The sequence below is a fragment of the Vidua macroura genome, chromosome 2, assembly GCF_024509145.1.
Source record: "Vidua macroura isolate BioBank_ID:100142 chromosome 2, ASM2450914v1, whole genome shotgun sequence".
Lineage (NCBI taxonomy): Eukaryota > Metazoa > Chordata > Aves > Passeriformes > Viduidae > Vidua > Vidua macroura.
The window spans coordinates 94,799,314-94,818,714 of record NC_071572.1 but is presented as its reverse complement, the minus strand read 5'-3'; the positions used below and the strand labels follow the sequence as shown (position 1 = coordinate 94,818,714).

Genomic DNA, 19,401 nt, shown 5'->3' with positions numbered 1-19,401 from the left:
AGGTAGCTTGAAACCCTGTCTATGCATAACCTTTTTTCTTGTGTTCAGTACTTAAACTCACCAGTGTCTCACTGGGACAGTTATGCTGAAGTAGTCAGGTCAGGTGACCCACCCCACTTCTGAGTGTACCCCCATGTGGTGGATTTTTGTGCCTCTGAACAGGATGGCTGCCTTCGTGTTCTTCCTCTGCTCTGCCTGCACAATGAGGACATTGAGACAGGAGCAATCCTTCTTTCCCAGCAGCACTCTAGACTTGCAGTCATTTCTGAGATGATCAAGTGCTCCTGTAAGACAGAATCTTCCCTGCTTTAAGATTAAGTAGTTTTTTGGTAGTAAAAGAATTCATTGCCCAGGAAGAGCTTGTACTAACTCTAATGAAAATCAATAATAGGGAGTGAAGGGCAGATGCCTCCCTTCCTTCCTGAGAGCTGTATATTCCAATATCTATAATACTCCAGGCTTTCTCATCTGCTTTGTTTCCAGTGCATTTGACAGCACTCTGGACAGTGTGCTCCTAACAAACATAAGAACCCAGCATAGCTCATTTCTTTTCCTTTTTGTCTTTATTCCCTCATCCCAACAGTCAGCTCCTTCAGTGGAGAAATTAGATGAAAAAACTTGTGGGTCAAGATAAAGGCACTTTAATAAAGCAAAAGAAAATGTTGTGCATCCAGAAGCAAAAGAAAACAAAATATTTATTCTCTGCTTCCCATTACGAGCCAATGTTCAGCCTAGGGAAGCAGGGGGTCAGCACATGTAATGGTTGCTTTGGAAGACAGATGTCATAAATAACAAAGGCCCTTCCCTGCTTCCTCCTTTTTTATCTTAGCTTTTATTGCTGAGCAGGCGTCATATGGTGTGGAATGTCTCTTTGACAAGCCTGGGTCAGCTGTCCCAGCTGTGTCCCCTCGGAAGATCTTGTCTACCCCCAGCCCACTGGCCTTTGAGAGTCAGGGGGTAAGGCTGGAAAGAGAGCCTTGGTGCTGTTCAAGGGCTGCTCAGCAGTAGCCAAAATACTGGCATGTTATCAACACCTTTCTAGCTACAAAGCACAGTCCTATTGAGGGCTAATTTTGGAGAAATTAACTCCATCTCAGCCAGACCCAATACAATTTCTCTTTTTAGTTAATTGCTAAGCACTTTTTTTTCCTGACAAAAATTCTGTCACCAGCTGAAGATGATAATCCTAATGAAGCTATGCAGCATTTAAAATTACTTAGAACTGCTATGGTTAAATCACTTGATCTATGAAAATATTTATTTAATTTCAAAGTACGTTAATGGTATCATTTTAAAACAGTATTTTGCATCAAATTCATTATTTAATTTAGTTTTCATAAGGATTACCTGGAGGCTAGGGTATATAATACTTTGTGTATTTTATTTTTAAAACTCATTGAGTTATCTATGTAGGAAAGGAAAGACCTGTCTTATTCATAAAATACCATTGAAAAATAATTTAAAAACATTTAATTATTCTCTGGATGTAGACAAGATAATTTATATGCTTTTTTTTTTTTTTTTTGTATACAATATAAAGTAAAATTGAAGTTTCCAACTGATTTTGGAGTAAAGTTCATTTAATGTAGTTCAAAAGGTATATGAAGTCCAAATCTGTATCGGGAGGAGGATAGAATTGGTTATTTTTATTGCTTGGTATTACATGGCTCTTTATGTAGTTCAAACTGATAATGTCTGTTTATATTGCAAGAAAAGCTTTGAACAAGGAAGGAACCACAGGAGCAGTTGGAAAATAGAGGTCACCCAACCTCTGCAAGGGCAGCCAGCAGGTCCACCAGAGATGGCAGTGCAGCAGAGCAGCTGGGCTTGGTGGTGATTTTGCCAAAACCCCATGAGCAGAGACTGCCAGCAAATTTTATTGAGTGAGCACTTTTCTGAGCCAGCCCAATCCCTTTCTCATTATAACTGTCCCAAACTCACACAGTGAGATTTGCCTTCTAGATCCAGCTGTAGTGACAAAATAAGAGTTGCAGGTTGGCAATGATTAATTAGTATCTACATCCCAAATTAATCCTATATGTGCTACTTGACTTTTATAGGCATATTTATCATATGTAAACTTAAATATTCTAGAATGAAATTTGTTGTTAATTTTCAGATCTTCTGACTGAATGATTTTGCAGAAAAACTTCAGTGTTTTATTTCTGATAACACTGCAGGAACACAATTTCATTTCATATAGTGCAGTCTTGCTAATGATAAACACTAAATTTGCCGACTTACAGTGTTAGCACACACCTCAGAAATACAATGCTCTTCAAGACAAACCGAAATGTCCTGACTCTGTGTCCATAGATATGAGATTCAAGTTGTCAAAATAAGAATCTCTATGCATGCATAACAAGAGGTGATTGGAAACCATACCAGTAAATTATACCAAGCCTATCCAAATATAAAGAGAGAGAACCTCACTTCTGTGCAGCTAACTTTGTACTCAGTGAAATGAAAAAGGGAAAAAATTTCCCTCTCTTGTCTTTTCTTTGCATGTTTTTTTGGGCTTATGCTTTTAGATGCAACACACAGTTTATATAACTGGGTGACAGTACAATTTTCTACTGTGTTTTATAGCATTCAGAGGAAAAAACAGATGATAGAGTGTGCCAGCTCCCATGGATGAGAATGGCAGGAATGTGCTGGGTTCAACCCTACAAGGCCATCTCTTGTATTTTTACTTGTGGGATTGGTTGAGCACAGTTTTCTTCGTGGAAGTATGTACAGTCATACCTTACCTGTCTGTCCATCTGGTCAGGAGTTTGCATTTTCTTTTTTCTGGCCCTGTGATATATTTGTTACAACAGCAGGAAAAAAAAAGAGTGAGTATATTTTATGTTATCATTTTATCATAATGCCTCTTTTAGAGTTGCTATTACTCATTTTCTTCATCTTGGCTTCTGTTTTAGTACTTCTGTCATTTTTATTCAGGCAGGCTTTTCCCGGCTGTTTCACATGTTGATCAGACAGCGCATGATTGAGACGGAGCCTTTGACTTTTACAATTGTTCACAGCAAGAACAAAGCAAAGAGATTCAAATATTACCAGAGATGTATAATTAAAAATGTGTCCTGCCTGTGCTGACAAAGTGCTTCTGTGGCCTTTCAGAGCTTGAGCAGAGTCAGACCCCTAGTCCCACTTAAGCAGTGGTGCAAAGGTCTCTCATAATACCAGCCTCTGGCTCTTTGTACTCTGGAGAGCCTGTAGGCTGCTCATGCCTGTTTCCCACGCTGAGGAAGAAGGAGCTTCCATCTATAACACACCAGAGAGAGGCTGGCACAATGCACAGGGAAAGCATTTTTTATGCAAAAGAATGGAACAAATTGTGCATCCCATCTCTCTAACAGAGATAATCCCTCTCAAGGTGCAACTTTTTCTTGTGCTTCTACTGGGAGGAGGCAGCTTTGCCCAACTGCCACCCCCTTGTCCTGGGGTGTATGTAGCCCTTTGTGAAAGGATGTGCACTTACACAAGGGAAGTACAACTTCAGAGAAATTATTTAGTGAAGTTTTCTATCTTGCTACCACTCCTAGGGCCATTTTTTTGTAAATTCCCAGAACGCAACACAGAGTGATTTTGAGATCAATTGTTAGATGGGGCTTGCTGATAATCCACTGTGGGAGAAAGGTCACATGTTATCTGAAGCAGCCATGTGTCATAATGATGACCTTTAAATTGGTATTGCATGCATTGCATTAAAATTTACAATAACTAATTATTAACAAAACCGAAGTGCTCAGAAATAAAAGTGGCTGAAGCTTCTTTATTGCAAAATGTCCTAATAGAAATTTTCAAATTAACATCTCACTTGAGAACATTTTGGATTAGCCAGAAGGCTGTAAACTGGGCTGAAAATTTCCAGAAGAACTTTCATGTCTTAGACCTTGAGCTAGAAAATTGGAATTTACATCTCAGACTGTGAGTTTGCACTGAAAGAGAGTTAGCACAGCCTCAGAGAGGAACTGCAGTAACCTACAATCTGAGAGACCTCAAGAGGACTTTTAGGCTATTCCCCTTTGCCACATCAGAACCACCGGTGTCACCCTGATGTAAGTTTCTCAGACATCTTTTTTAAGACCCCCACTGACAGACTATAGACCCTGTTCAAATGATACATTTCAGTACCCCACTGATCATTAGAAAGTTTTACTATGCTTTCGTAGTGTAAAATATCTTCTTGTGTTCACCATCAGTATGCAGAACATGTTATGTTCTTGTTCTTTGCCTTCTGCCTTCCCTCTGCAGGTCAATCTGGTTCATCTAACTTTTTCTTGTAGGTCCTAGTTTCCAGACTCCTTGTTTCATCTAGTGTCTCAACCTGCACACTAAATATTAATTTGAGCATGTTCAGAGCCAGTTACATGTCTCACAAGTTCATCTGGAAAAAATACCAAAAAGACTTCTAGCAGTTGAGGCCATAGCAGAATCTGGGCTCTCTGTAATGCCCATGGGACTGGCAAGTCACGCAGACACTGACATGAATGTTATCCTTCATGCTCACTTTCATCTTCTCTGCAATCATGGTTGCAAAAGTCACAGTTCCATTAATGATATTAATTCCTGTAGCATGTTTTTCTTACTCCTAGAGTATCCTAAGAAACGTGTTTAATTTGTTTGTGTAAATTGATTAAAACTAATCCAAGGTTGTGCTTACACTACGAAGGATCCCTGTACAGATAAATAGAAAATTCATCAAAACACAGTTCCTGCCAGATTGGTTCTCAGGAGATTTGCAGCCTGATTCAGGTGAAAAGGGAATCTTATTCTCTTTTAAGTTCCTAGGCTGAATGTCTCCTCACTCCCTTGACTAACTCCAGCACAGCACGAAGCTCTGTTGATGGAAGGCACATGGTACCTCAAGCACTCTGGAATATCACACAGGCAGAGGAGGGTTGATGTGGACAGAGTGACAGAGATGATGAGAGAACTGAAGCAGGAAGGCTGGCAGGACCTCAGCAGGTGGCACTCTTCCCTCTGGATCAGCATGGGGAGGGAGCTGCTCCCAGCAGTGCACAGCATCACTCTGCTGACACACCAGCTCAGGGTGCAGTGTGAAATCCAAAGCCTTGACCTCTTTTGATCGCTGGGGTTTTTTTATGGAGTCGACCTTGATTCATGTATAAAAATAGTTTACTAAAGGTTCTTGAAATTTCAACTCAGATAATCTGCCTAATGAGATGTCTATCTATAGCCTGTAAATTATTCTTTGCTCCTTGCTCAGGGAGTGCAATCCTAACATAACTGTGCTTTGATGTCAGACATCACTGTCTTTCTAGACAGCAGTGGTCCTGGACTGTACAGTTGGAGCATTTTGAGATGCAAATCCTTGTATTCTTACAGACTGTATTCTGTGTTGTGCTGGCTTTTCAGCCAGTCAGTCAGTCTGTTTGCAGAGTGAACTTAGCAAGAGCTTAAACAACATAAACTCGAAGTGTAACGTGGTATGATTGTACCCTTACTTCTTAATGAACTATTTAAACAGGGAATCTGATCTGGGTGTCTTGTTCACCCTAGCCCTATCCCTTGTAGCAATATAAAGAAAAGAAAAAAGAAATTTTGGCAATAAATGGTTATAATGAGTTTTAACCCCCAAGCTGTACCTGTACCGAAGCCTCAAGGATTTCCTGCCTGCTTTCTTTAAGTGTTATTTTCTGACACTATATCTGAAGTTTCATTTAAGTCTCTGTATCACAGTAGGAATTCAACCCAGGGTCAGGATTTTCTGATTCTTTGCTGACAGAGGCTTGAAGAGTTGTTGACTTTGCTTAATTAAGGAGCCTCCCTTTGTTACAGTCTCTTCAGAAGTTTTGGGTAGTGGGTAGCTCTGTGTCGATTTATTGGCATTTCTCTCCTCAGGGTATATTTTTATTAAGACATATCAGAAGAATGACTTTTTCTACTAATCACTGGGGGTTTTTGTATGCACCTCTTTGAGAGGACTCCTTAAGACATCTAGCTTGAGTATACTTATGTTCCACAGGCTGGCCTGTTCTTTTACACTGAGAGAGACTGATTTTGATGCCTAACTGTCCAGCTGTGTATGCCTCTGTGATGTGGAGTTCTATCTCCTGTGAACTGATTGAAATCCCATCAGCAAGAATAGCTTGTTCCTCTTGGGGAAGCAAAACCATTTTTTGCTCCCCAGAGCCCTGGCTAGGCTGTCATACCTGTGGCTCTTCACTGGCACATGTGTCACACACTTACTGTCCTCCTGCAATGCCATTCTCTTAGGATGTGGCAAATGAGAGTATGGTGGGTTTTGTTGACTGTCTGACACAAAGTACATTGGGACAGTGAATTTTTTCCCTGTTGTAGCTGGGTTGGAAGTTTGTGGCCAAGCTGCTCACCCAGTCACTGCCTATTGGACATGAGTGATCTTTAGTGGGGAGTCGTACAAAGAAGGTTGCAAAAGAACTCAGCCTTTCTCACAGTGGCTGAGGTGGTGGTGTCCAGGGAGTGCACATCCCTAATTTGGGTGGGCTACCTGGGGAGTGCTGGCAAAGGAAGTATACTTCTGCTTTATTCACAGCAGGTATGCACATGATATGATCTTTTCTGAGAAATACGTATCATATCCATTAAATATCCATAATTCCCAGATCATTTGAGATACAGCCCATAGTGGTTGAAATTCAAGATTAATTTCTTTCACCACATCAGAGGTTCATGAGGTTCAACAATAGAGATGAATTCCAAGACTTAATGCATGATCTCAGGCTAAACTAAAAACCTGCAGTGAGGACTAGAGTAGGTCCAGATTCCCTGGACAATAAAGTCATCTGGGCCAATCTTGATATCAAACCACGTTGATAGGAAGTGCATGTGCATGGTAGATATTCTTATATCAAACAAGTCTGTGGAAGGTTTTTTTCCCTTTAGACATGTAATATTCTAGGATACTAAAAATTATGTTAAAAAGGTCCCCTCAAGCTCTTAAAGGAATTACTGGTATCAGACATTCTCCAACTCTAAAGCTCAAGTTCATTATGGGGTAAACAAAAATTATGTGGGAAACTAAAATTATGTACCATATGGCACATCTGAAATACTCAGTAATTTGGAGAGATGGTTTGCTCAAAACAAATTTTACAGCAAACCAAGCTGTAAATTTTTTATAGCTTTGAAAAATCACCATAAAAGAAATAAAAAGGCAAAGCACTGAAATGTGTACCCTGTCCCACTTGTATTCTTTTCATTGTACATAAGCAGGCATGAGACCTTTTCAACTATAAACCAGTGATGATTAGCATTTTAGTGTAGGGACCTGAAAGCATTCTGTAGACATGACTGAGTTCATACCCAGTGTTTCCTGACAGGCATTTCTGTAATAATACATTTCATCTGATTCTGGAATGTTTGCATTCCCTGCTTGCTTTGTCAGCAGAAAGATAGCCACATGCAAAGAGGTGGATTGCAATATTTAAGCTTTCAGACCCAAGAAGGACACTATCATCATTTTGCAGCTGGAAGGCAGAAGGTCAGAATGGAAGTGATTGCCCAGCTTCCTCCATGAGGTCTTTCACAGAACTGAAAGGATCAACCAGGTCTTTTCATCTTCAGTCCTGCACCATCAGTCACAAGATTGTCTTTCCTGATCTGCCGGACTCCCTTGTGCACTCCCATCAACACTTGTTTGCTTCTTCCTGCCTAACCCAGAACATACAAAATACCATTATCTAGAATACTATTTGCTCCTTCAAACTTACAATACAGTAAGTTACATCTTGAACATTGCTGTCTGAGGCATTCAGGGTACTGTAATACACATTAAAATCAGTGTAGTTGTACTTTTTAGTGAGTCAGCATCCCAATAACATGGTTAATAGCCTCCCAGTTTATACCCTGTTCTGTCTGCAAAGGTTGCATTTGCAAAGCAAAGTCTTCTGGCAGTTAAGAAGATCCCTCACTCAGCTGTAGCACACAGCTGAGGGTCTTAAGGATAAGAGTTCCCCCAGTCTGACTGACAGGTACACAGCTATGGTAGGCATTTCAACACAGCAGGTCCTGGGTCATGCTGATTTCCAGTGTGTATCGTCTGGCAGTTCTCATTCATTGGAGCAGCAGGTCATCTCCTGGAATGGCCTGTTCTTTCTCTATGGTTTTGGCTGGCATTTTTTTGGTTTTGTTTTTGGGGGAAAGAGGTTGGGGAGAGAGGGCAGTGTTTTGTTTTTATGGCTTGTTTTGTTATTTTCATTCTTTAGGGTCTAAAAAAGGGAAACTGTAAGCATAAGTGAGGCTGCTGGGACCCACACATTTAGTTGCACAGATCAGCCATCTGCTTTGCATGCTCTACCATCGCTCCTTGTTATGCACTTATTATGGGAATATTTATTCTGTGAATGACTAGCTGTTTGCTCTTGATATGCTTCCATCTGCATATATATTTGTCAAACCACTCCCCTTAGGCATATGAAAGTTTAGCTTTCCCTTTCAGATGGCTATAATTATACAATTAGATTTGCCATATCGTCAGCAGCATGCTCAGCTCCCACATCCACTGCAGGATGGACATGTGGAAAATGGACTGGCAAAAACAATTTGCACAACTCCTCGGGTGTGAAAAAGGTTGAGTTTTAGAGTGATAGACAGTAAAGATGGAACCTGTGTAGGAATTTTGGAAGCCTTAGAGCTAACAATGTGGTAACAAATAACTGGGGATGAGCCATAGACACATCTGGATATAAATAAGGGCAATGGATTGCTAGGAATGATGAAGTGGCCCTGTTGGATGGTATGTGCCCCATACCCAGCAGATTTGCCTTCACTGAAGCTCCCAGTGAGTTATGAGGGGAGCTATCTGAGGAGAAGACCCCATATGGGCCTTCCTTCTGAGAGGATCTAGAACAAGACGGAGTTGCAGTTAAGGGTGGCAAAGACAGGTTCTGATTCCCGAACTATTTAAACTTTTCAGACTTGTGCAGTTCATGCACCTTACATGCAGGAGAAGAAAAGCAACCAAAGTAAAGATGGCTTGGGATTTAGGGCTTTGTTTGCTTGCTATCTGCTGGTTTTGTTTCTTTTTTCCTGCAGCAAATGACTCAAAATTACTACATTGTTACTATTTTCTCACTAACTCTGCTTTTGTTAAATTCTAACTAAATCCTAAGAGACAAGGCCAGATCCTCAGCAGTGTCCATCACATTTGGCATATGGTACCACTTTTCTTGATTAGCTTTAACTTCCAGAAATCATGTACTTTTGAAAATCAATTATTCTCCTTCTCATGGTAATCAACATGGTAGCATTTTGTCTTCAATAAATTATATCCCAGGAGCATGGATGTTTTAAGTACTTGTCAGAGACCCAGCTGGGGAAATTATGTGTTCAGGCATATCTCACTCTAAATAATTTTTAAAATAAACACTTTGCTTTGTCTTGTGTATGAGTTATGACTGTAATGACTTCTGGTTCTGAGTTTCCTTTCTCAGAGTTTCCTCCCTCCAGACTTCTCCTGATGATAATGCTGCTTAGTGTGGAAATGAGCCTATGTATTTACCTGACATTTTACAATGTCCTGTTGGGCTGCTTTGAATATTGAAAACTATTAATGACCTGAATCTCATATTGTAAAGATCAGAACTGACTCCTCAGCAAAGCATACAGTAGATCAAAATCTCAGTTTTGGGGATGAATATAGCCAGGAAGTGAGCACTGGGCTTTTGGGGAATGCACAGGTAAAGCATAAGGTATAGTGGCTTACTGGAGGCAGTTCAGTCCCTGAACGTCCTTCAGCACAATGAGCTCCAGCAGACTTTGGCACAAAATTGCAAGAGCTTTGTAGAATGCAGCAATTCTACTGATGACTGTGGTGAAGGCATCTATTTTCTCTGTTTAGCCCACCTTATCCAAGGAACTCTTGATGAACTTTGCATATTGAAAGACAAAAGATAGATCTGGGATGTTCATGCATAATGGCTTTTATTGTGGAAGATTTTCTTTTTTCTTGTTGTTTTATTACCTCCCAAGAAGCATTGGTTAGAGTTGGTGGTTTATTTGTTCTGTTTGATTCATGGCTTTTGAGTATATTGATGTTACACAACATCCTATCATTAACTGCTCCTCTGAAGGTTCTCTTCAAGTGTTTTGCAAATCATTGCTACATTATAGGCTCACTGTTGGGACCAATAATTTAAGACATGAACTTGTAACTTAAAATTGCTTTGCACATAATGCAAAAGCAGGCAAAATTGTGGCTACTTGAGTATTTGAGAACACTGTTGTCAACAGTGTCAACAGTGTAAGAAGACACTGTGCAAATGAAGGCTTTAATTCTAGTCCTGCAGATCCGGGGATACATTTGTTCCCATGGAGCTTTGCAGGAACCCTTCTACAGGAATTTCTTCAAGGCCTCAGAGCACCATGCCCAGGGAAAGTTCAGCAGCATTGCAAGCATCTAGACCTTAGGTTCCCAACTTTTAGATAGCTGATTTCTCACTAGAGTACATTGATAATGTAATTTTTCTTGTTCCATGATTGTCCTCACACATTCTGCATCCTTACTTCTCCATTGCCAGCTTTCCAGGACTGAGAGTGAGGTTGAAAACTGGACTTTATTTGGCTAACATCACCCAGAGACACTGGGGTGTCTCTGCACCATGCTGTCATGTGATTATGATATAGGACTATATAACACAGACATCCAACATTGCTTCATAAGGATCTATATGGATCTGATCTCTGTACTTCATCTGTGACATGGTCATGAGTCACCACTCAGGTCCCTCCCAGGTCCCTCATAGGACTCCTTCACATTTTCACTCCAGTACAAATGATTTCATAGATATAGAGTCAGTTTATTCACCATGGAAGAGAATTTATTTCTGTTTAGTTAATGTGCTGCTTCAGAGAAATTAGAAATAATTGCAGAATAATCAAAAAGAACTTGCTGTCAGATGAAAAAGATAATTTGTATGAAAATCAAGAGCAAAAATATTGTTTAAGTAGGCTGTATTTTCTTTGGATACATGTACCTCAACATAAGAATTTCATTTATAACACTTGATATAAATAGTGTGATAACACTTCACAGAACCTCTACTTATCAGGGGAATTCCAACTTCTTACAGAAACTGAAGCACGCTGGTTGTCATGCCATCCTTGTAAATATTTTATGTTGGCTTAAGACTCAAGGGCAGATGTCTATTTTTACTTAGTGTTTGTGAAGAATTATGAACCTAAAAAGCTCTTGGTATAAAGCATTTATCAGTAGCAAAGCCAGTTCAAAGCTGTGTCCAGAAACAGAAATTGCAGAGCACCTTTTTTGTTTGTTTTTATATTATACTTAATGTTTGCTGTACTTCTCTGGCAAACATGTCTGTAATAAATAGTTGTTCCAAATAACAACATACATTCAACAAAGTAGCTTGGAAGTCATTATTCAGAAAGTGTAGCTTTCCTTTTCCCTGAAAGCAACTGCTTTGCATTGACATCTTCAGCAGTAACTTGCTGTTTGTACTCTTTTTAGGTTTTTTGGGGTTTTTTCTTTTTTTTTTTTTCTTTTTTCAGCTGCAGCCTATTATTGCCTGCCCGCCAAAATAATGAAATTCATAGACTGGCAGAGATTGTGCATCCTGTATTGTCTGGTGTCCCAACAAAATTTCCTGGCTATCTACTGGTTTCTCAAATAAATTATGTAAAACTTCTATTTGGGTCATAATCTGAAGTTCTTAAAACCACAAAAAATGTGTCATGTGCTCATGATTAAAGTGAGAAAGTTTAAGAGCTAAAGACTATTACTGTGCAGATTAGCAGTGTAAATGTTGAGCTGCCTGAGCCATATGGACTGGCTTCTCAGCTGCATTTGTGTTTGCACACAAGGCAGAGAGATTCATTCAGACACTTACATTTACCCAGCATTAATATTGATTTTAAAATTCAGATTTCAATAATTTCATGCTCTTTCTGTATCCCTGGCAGGTTCTCAAAGCCAGGCACATTACCAGTGTGCATGGCCATTCCTACTTGTCAGCTTCTGCTTGTGTGAGTGCCAGGCTTGACTCGGTGCTGCTGCGAGAGGCCAGTGTGTGACATCAGTACTAATTAAGTTTGAATACAGAGCTATGTTTGAGAGCCAAAGGAAGTGCAGGAAGGAAGCTGAGTGTCAGTGAGTCATGTCAGATGAATGCATGGCAAGCGGTTATTGATAACATACAGTCAAACCACAATGTTGATTTTGGAAGATTTGGCATGGGAACTAAAAGCAGCATCCTGACCTCAGCAGCGATTTGTTTGTATTTAGCTTTCCAATAATGCTGTTTTGGTTTATTTGGAAGAATTGTTTTCGGATTCTCTGTCTTTATTTATCTCACAGTTCTTGCTAGAATAAGGACCCTCAGGGACTGGAAACATTTAATCTGTGTGAACAAGGCCTCAGCATTTTTCTGAAGACTGTCTACCATTTTCTGTGTGAAGGAAAAATGTCTCTTTAGTGGCAGGCACCCTGCCTTGTAATTTCCGTTGTGTGAGCTTGGACATCTGTGTGATTACCCTCTGGGAACACTTGCAGCTTGACACACATGCATCTAGTCTAGCTATTTTTAATCATTGCTTTTCAAGTATCTGTAGTGAGTTTGGTGACATGAATGGGAATAGTGTTTTCCAAATTTGAGTCCTTTGGTATTTGCTTTTTGTAGTTCCTCAACCCCACTAAAATCTCAAAGTATCATAAAGGTTAATCACTTCCAACTGTCCAGGAAACTTCATTTCTTGAAAATATTACAGTGCCCACAGAACTTGAATGTAAAGTCACATTTGAAGAAATAAGAAATATCAAATTTCCATTTTAAGTGTAGCCATAGTTATTTAAGAACATGACCTACTGGGAACCAGGTAGTCTTTAGGCCTTTTAAAAGTTATTTTCAAATTAAAATACAATTGTTTGTGTTTCTGGCTTAATTTATAGGAAAGATGATAGTTTGGAATCAGCAACAATTACTATGATAGTGGTTCATTTTGCTGGAGAGTTTTTTCATTTTAGTCCTTGGGACAAAACTGATCCCAGGTAACACTCATTTCCTTACTTATCCCATTCTGTCACTGCTCCAGGGACTATACCTTTACTGTTGACCTTTTTGCAAGAAAAACTTCTGTACCACATCTGCCATTGTCAGTGTGTGAAGTAGCTGTAAAACAAGACCTGAAGAGTAATGATCCATTTCAGGTCTCAGCTTTCTAACTGACTCTTATTTTAATCAGTAAAAGACACTTGAAAAAGCACAGCATAGTATTTGGACTCGTGAAACAGTATTTTAAATGAGGTTACAGAAATAAAATTTGATTATATAAATCTCATTCTACTGATCAAGTCATGAAGAATACCTTGTATTACAAGTTATAAACTGGTTATTTGAAGGTTAATAGAGCAGGGGATAAAAAAAAAAGGCTTTAAAGAATTCCTGTAAACTATATTTCATTTCCTTGGCCACAGTGTAGGATCAGGTAGATCTAAGTCACTTCTGAGTGCTGTTTGTATGCTCTCTTCTTGAAGACCTCTCATGACAGAGACCCAAAATCTCACCATGCAACCATTGTTTTGCTATGTTTTAACATTAAAAATTACATTCTTGAAAGTGTAATCTGAAGTTTCTTGCACATTAAAATAATTTCCTCTTGTCCTCCTCAGCTGTGGAAAAAAGATTTTTCCTTTCTCGTTATATGTTTGGAAACTACTCTCAGGTTTCAGCCCACTCTTTTCTAGATTAACAGTCCTACTTCATCTAGTTTTCCTTTGCAATCAACTTTTTCAATATCCGTGATAATTTTTTTGTTTCTGGTCTCTGGTCTATGCTCTTTTTGACATGCACTGCCTAAAACTGACTTCTTCGGATAAAAGCAGTTCAGTAGGAAGCACACTAAAGTTCATGGAGCTCTATCTGACACAGGAGACTCTTAACTCACAAAAGTAACCCCTCTGGATTCAGCAGGGACACTGAACTAAATGCTTCTTTGTGAGAAAGGAGTGCAGTCCTGCCACTCAGATCTACCAAACTTTACTGCAGAGATCATTTTCCTCATCCATCATTTCAGTTGTATTTTTTCATTCCCCAAGCCATGCCTCTGTCTTTTGCTGTATTAAAGGTAAGGTCTTTATTTTCACTTGCAAATTCCTTAATAGCCTATTCCTTTCTTATCATGTACACTTCTTGGCATACTCACTCACCTTCCATCTCTCCATTCCCCAATCCCAAATTCCTAGATTTGAAAGTTCCTTTCTGATCTCTCTTAATTGGGGCCTCCCACTTTAGGAAAATTCTTTGTAAACAGCCAGGGCACAGCAACACCCTTCCTTTTAAAGCCTTCTTAAAACTCTGTTTCTGCAAGCCTAGGTGGGAGCTGGGCCACTTGTACACTACAGAACCCAGCACAGCTGTGGTGCTTCTTTTTTCTCTCTGGTCTGCAGGCATGTTGCCTCATCTCTCCTTTACACTTAGGAGGAAAGCTTTTTGGAATATAGGCCGTGATTTATGTGTCAAATGAGAAGTACTTCATACAATAGATTGGTCTAGAGTTAACATGATAATCCTGAAAACAATACTGGTAAATGTGCTAGAGAGATATGGCAGATCCTACTGCTCCTTGTACAAGGAGCCAAGTATTTCCAAGAGAACTCTTATATCTTCACATATGTTTTTCCAACCCATAGAATTATGCTTTAATGGTATTTCCACAGGAGAGCAAGGTGAGCCAAGGACTGGTCATTACAGAGGCTTTTCCATGTAATTGAGTGGTTCAAGAAAACATTATGAAATATTATCTTGGCAAATGATGTAAATGTGAAGAACAGCTGGTAATCCCATGAAGATCCTGCTCATCTATAAATTAATACATGCCACTGGGGATACTGACAATTTGTCTTGGAAGTGAAATGGTTGGGAAGAGATTTTGGCACTCAATCAGCAAAAGATATGACACTCATAAAAACAGAACTATGTTTATGACACAGTAAACAGTTAATTGGTTTTGGATGTATTTATAAGAAATCAAGCATCTATTTCTGATATCTATGTGTATGTGAATAATTAAATTTCATTCCATCGGGAAAGAGTCAAAACTTGCTTTGTTAACTTTTCAGAAGGATATGGCTTCTACCAAAAGAGCTCAATAAAATGTATTTGCTATTTTGAGGGCTTCTTGATTGAACAAATGGTTTTCTTACAGCCCTCCTCCTCCACTGCTTCAGTTTTACAGCATAATGAAAACAAGATGCAGCAAACTGCAAGTGAGGTAGGATCAGAAGAAGAGTTTTAGAGGGGTAGCAACTGAAGACATTGCTTAACAGTTACATAACTGGAAGGAAGGCCAGAAGACATAAATGTTTCTCATTTATCCGGGCCTATGTAGATATGCACTCAGACGTAAAGAAAGAATGGCTGCTAAATATGCCCTGGAGCCATAAATATGTATGTGGATAAATAGGAAGATAATCAGACATCCAGAAAACTAAATTTGCTTTATGTAGTTACATTTAATGTAGATTTGTTTGCAGTAGACTGTCAACTTTGCTATGTGCATATGGGAGGATTGATACTACCTGTTTTATTGTTATATGGTACACAGCACCTCTGTGCATCCTTCCATCCAGGGACTCCCAAACAGAAACAAGGTAGTTTTATGTATGTACTAGTGAATACCTTCAAATTAATACCCATCTCTGTATTCCCTGCCTCGCTTCTTCCTAGAGTATGTACTCTTCCACAGAGAAGCCCTCTCCACCTATTTGGTGCAGATCCCATCATTTCAACTTAGGAAACCTACTTTCATTACCAAAATAAGAGTTCAGTGCTCTCACTCTTGTTTTTATACAGCACTATGAAAATCAAAGAGTTTTTGCCTCTATATTTTGTATCTTACCTGTCTTCAGGTCTTCTCTTCTTCATTACCTCTTCTCGCAGGTGACAAGTGACAGGATGAGAAGAAAGGGCTCCAACTTCCACCAGAGGAGGCTTAGATTAGGTATTAGGAAAAATATTTTCACAGAAGGGGTTAGAGAGCATTGTAATAGACTGCCTAGGGAAGTGATGAAGTCACCATCCCTGAAAGTATTCCAAAAAACATGTGGATATGATACTTGAGGGCATGGTTTGATGGTTAACGTGGTGGTGGTACAGGGTTAACAGTGACTTGATGATCTAAAAGGTATTTTCCAACCTTAGTGATTCTATTATATGTGTTATCTTGTTTCTGTTAATGATGGTTAGCTGATTTTAGATTTATTTTGTCTTATTTTTATTATGAGAAAAACAGGCATCTGGTCACTGTCTTCTCTATGCAGAATTTTGCACATTTAAGTTTTTGCAGTATTTTTATGTTTGATACTTTTTGAATATAAAATCACCTTTTTATTGAGTGAGGTGTAAAAATACACCTCCAAATGTTTGGGGTTTGTACATGGGAAAGAAAAGGAGAACCAAAGTGAGCACTAAAATTTTCTTCCAAGTGGTTATTTTTTTCCTACTCCAGATTACAGGCTATGACTCTAGACACAGGCTGAATTGTGATCCAGATTGTGACTGTTTCCTTTGTGGTCAAAGACAAAAATGCTTCTGATTGCAGACCTGCATCCCAGTTTCCATCCTATAGCCTCAGGAAAAAGGGAAAGGACAGCCTTAATTGTACTCTTCCTTCCTTTGAATATCTAGTGGCATTTCCAATAAAGCCAATCCATTCTGTACCTGAGAGGAATATCATCTATCCCTACATCTGCTATTCAGTTCAAATAGCCTGGGGGATATCTAGAGTTAGGAATCATTCTGTGAAAGCCCTCCTGAGGTCTTTTGATAGAGGATCCCACATCAAATTGATAAGCTGCATCTGCCTTCTCTGACCTATGCAGTGATGCTGATGGATAAGACTCTATTTCTGTTAGTTCACTTGCTTTAGCAAGCACTGGCTTAAGTGCAGCTTCTGCTTTGTGTAATGGCAGATGCTGCCAAACGTGACTCACGTTTTCTCTTTGTTCCCTGGTACAGCAGGCTCTCCAGTTGCTTCTCAGCATGAGGAGCAAACTTATTTCTTAATTAAAAAAACAAACAAACAAATTGGCAAGAGCCTCAGACAGCAAGATGTTTTGGGTGAAAGGCTGTGCTCATTAGCATTTCTTCAGTGAAGAACAGCATATCTCCAAACCACGCTGTCTGGGACAGGATCCTAACCCTATGAAACTGTATGACTCTGGAGAGGATGGAAGATAGTATCTCTCCAAGAATAAACAGCTTTTCTATCACATTTTCCTTGCTGGCTGTCCAGGATGCATGACACACGATAGTGTAATGCTTTCCTTTTTTAGAAAGAAAGACTGCAATGATGGAACTGCTCTATGTGATTTAGTTTATCATATGAATTTTCTGTAGTATAGGATGTCCACTCTTGTCTTCTGGACAAGATTGTCTGAGTAGTTAGAAGAGTTACCACTGCCAGAAACTCTGCCCACACCTATTTACCAAATTTGCAGTTTACAGCTTACTCTCTTTGCAGGTGTGCTGGAAAGATGAAGAATTCCTTGCTTTGCAATATCTTTCTTCTTTGTCCCCTTCTTCTGGAGAAACCAGGCTGTTCTCTTCTGCTCACTTGTATAGTACTGCCCAAATGGGATAGAATTCCTGTAATTTCAGAAATACAAGTGCAGAAGTTTGTTCCAGCCACCTGCAAGGAAGTGGGATGGAGGTTAAAGATGTTAAGTCTTTCCTTTTCATCCAGAGCCCTCATGCAGTTCTTCTCTGGAGGGTTTCAGAACCCACCACAACAGCCTTCAGGAGAGCGCATTGTTGTCTGCTTGGAGGATATGTGAATGTAGCTGTGCAGTGAAATGCACTTCAGAGTACTGAACAGAGCTGCACTCTGCTTAACCGAGCAGTGGTAGAAAGGACACTCCTGTATGTGGTAGAAAGTTGAATCCAGCCCCAGCTACTTGGTTTGCCACCATCAGATTATCTCATGTGAGCTCTGAGTGGAACTAAACTGTCTCACACTTGATTTTGTTTTGGATCCATGTGAAATAACAGGAAATACCAACTCTTCTGCTTCAGAACCAGAGTCTGTTTGCAGGCTCTCTATTCCTTTTGCTTTCACTGAACCACCTTGCATTGCAAATCTGCTTCTTCTTAGAGACTTGACAAAGCCAAAGCAAAATGGTATGAATGTGATTAGGATAGTCTAGCACAGTCCCATAAAACTCAGGTTGGCAACTGCACTCAAACTGTTTCCTTATGCATCTTACCTGCCAAGCACAAAAAGTAGCTGGAAAGACAGGTTCAGTCAGAGCTGGAATTTGATTTCTGAGTGGAGCCAATAAATCTAAAAGCAGTTCTTTTAAAGAGTCTTTGCTTTATATTTTTTCCCCTTTCCAGTTATGTCTGCTTACATAATCTCTTCTTTGTCCTGTATTCAATCCTCATTAAAGCTCTGTTAGATTTTTATTTATACTTTTCTCATACCAAAATATAAAACAAAGTTTGGAGAAGTAAATTTGAGGAAGAAAGCTGTAATTTAGGATCTCTTCCAATTTCAGTCTCTAGCTTGGGTTCCTCACTGCTCATCTCATCACGCTGAGCTCTCATGAGCTGGCAGCTGTTGTGGTCCATGCATCCCCAGTCACTCTTGAACTGATCTGAAAATTCCTGCCAGTTGCAGGAACTGACTGACAGATTGGCTTGTTTTTAGGTCCTGAGCTGTGTTACAAGCAATTGCCAGGTTTGTCTGTTTCTGCAGGGAGTTTTTCTCCCCATCTTGGAGAAATTTTTAGTTGGCATCACTGATACCAGGTCAGAGTACTTTTTGTAGCACATGATTTGATTTCTGTACTTTAGGTTGTTTTCTTTCCTCTCAAATGACTGTACTTTACCTACTGATAAAATTCCTTTTCTACAGTCTTTGATTAATAAGTAACATGGACTGTGCTGGCTTGGGAGCAGAGGACTCAGAGCAAAGTGCTGCATTTTAATATGAAGTGAAATGAATCTATTTGCACAAAATTATGTGGAAAGAATACATTTCTAAGAAACCATGTTATTGAAACATGCTCTTCTGCTTCTATTAGTTTGATCCGCAGATTTGCTAATTCTAATTTCATGTAGGCTTAAGATGACCTGTTTCTCAATGTAGAGATACCCGTCCTGCATACAACACCATTTGAATGCAAAGATCCATCCCTGCTGATGATGATTCTGTACTGTACTGTTACAGGTTTTCTCATCAGTGGCAAAAAACCATGACATTATTTAGTTGGCTTTAAAGAGAAACCATGTGGGAAGTGGAAGGTATAGAAATTACAGAGATGCTGCAAGGAACAAAGAAATTAATTAAAATGAACAAAAAAAGTAGGTCAATTTTGGCCTAACTTTGTTAAAGTTGTTCCTTTTAAATATGAAGAGCAAAGAAAATAGGCAGATGGGA

The 19,401-nt window shown here is 39.4% G+C and overlaps 1 protein-coding gene across 1 annotated transcript in view; it reads left to right on the top strand.

Annotated features, from left to right (window-relative positions):
* Positions 1 to 19,401, top strand: part of STARD13 (StAR related lipid transfer domain containing 13) — a 288,367-nt gene that overhangs the window by 84,056 nt on the left and 184,910 nt on the right. The gene's annotated exons all lie outside the window — the stretch shown is intronic.